This window comes from Perognathus longimembris, chromosome 28 (assembly GCF_023159225.1).
Source record: "Perognathus longimembris pacificus isolate PPM17 chromosome 28, ASM2315922v1, whole genome shotgun sequence".
Lineage (NCBI taxonomy): Eukaryota > Metazoa > Chordata > Mammalia > Rodentia > Heteromyidae > Perognathus > Perognathus longimembris.
Window position 1 is genome coordinate 70,965,427 of NC_063188.1, and position 1,415 is coordinate 70,966,841.

Below are 1,415 nucleotides of genomic sequence, written 5' to 3' on the forward strand. Positions count from 1 at the left end.
CCACTTAAGGCTTTTTAACTGGTTAATTGAAGATAAGAGTCTCAGACTTTCTTTGGACCTCAACCTCCTGAATAGCTAAGATTATAGGCATGAGCCACTAGTGCCCTGCACGGAATATTTTATAGTATTATAAATCTTTTTAAATTTTTATTGAGTCAAATAATGTGTAATATATTCAAATAAACACATATTCATTTTTTTAAAAACGTTTGAGTCGCTGTTCAAGAGTGGCCACCAATCCAGGGAGTCATGTGCTAGGAGGTTATATTCTGTGTGTCTGAGAAGTCATGGCTTTGGTGGCCAAAGGCAATGATTTGTTTTCCTGAGATGAGAAAGGCTAGGCACTGGTGGCAGGGTCCTGGATCTGGGGACAACAAGGGGAGCTCTGAGAAGCACTGTGTCAAGGCCTCCAGTTCGCCCTACTGCATACACAGCCTTGGAACTCTGGTCAAGTTGGAGAACTCTGGAGATGGGCAACACGGATGTAGGAAGTGGGCCAAGACATTGAGCTCCACTGCTTGTACCTTGAGGAAACCCAAGACTAATGGCAAGCCCAGAAATTCCTTCACTTCATCCCAGCTTTTAGCACTAGAATGCAAGTTCCATCAAAAACAGTACCTGTCCATTGCAAAGAGTGCAGAGTACTCCATTCTCTGAATCTTACAGAGGCTCAGGTCAAAATCTGATTCCAGAACTGAACCAAAAGGGCCAAAACCAAAAGACTCCAGGAGACCGAAGTAGAAAAGCTGAAAATGGCTGCAAAACTTATGCTGCCTTCTGGCATCAGTCTACCCTTTCCCAGCAACTCACTCCTGCAGGAAGCCTCCCTCTATGGAACTTCATATCCTTGACATAGACCTGTACTCTCCATCCTGCCATAGGACTGTATGCCACACCTTTGGGCTTTACCATTTGTCCTAAGGAAAACCCACATGGAGTATGCAGGAAGGATGTTTGCTTCAAGGAGTTGCCCTCTGTCTCCAAGAACACTGTGACAAGCTAAGCAGTCCTGCAATCCCAGCTCTTTACACACTACCCTAAATAGCCTGCTAAGCAACCTGGCCCACAATGCTATGGGTGAACATAGTTCAAATTTGTTGTTCTTTTTTTTTTTGTCAGTTGTGGGGCTTGAACTCAGGGCCTGGGCACTGCCATGGGAGCTCTTTTGCTCCACCACTTTGAGCCACAGCACCACTTCTGTTTTTTGAGTGATTAATTGGAGATAATGAAGTGCCAGACTTTGAAGTCAGACCCCACTTTACCACGTGAGCCTCACTTTACCACGTGAACCTGAGATAAGCAGGCCCTGTGAGCAAACCCAGAACAAGCTTATTAGGGCCCAGTCGGTCAAGAACTCTAACCACTGGGAATGCTTAACTCTAACTGCCCCAGAGTGCCTTGAGCCCTGAGCCAAT

The 1,415-nt window shown here is 45.6% G+C and overlaps 1 pseudogene; it reads left to right on the forward strand.

Annotated features, from left to right (window-relative positions):
* Nucleotides 1-287: 287 nt before the first annotated feature.
* On the forward strand, nucleotides 288-1,165 carry LOC125342942 (annotated as a pseudogene).
* Nucleotides 1,166-1,415: the final 250 nt, after the last annotated feature.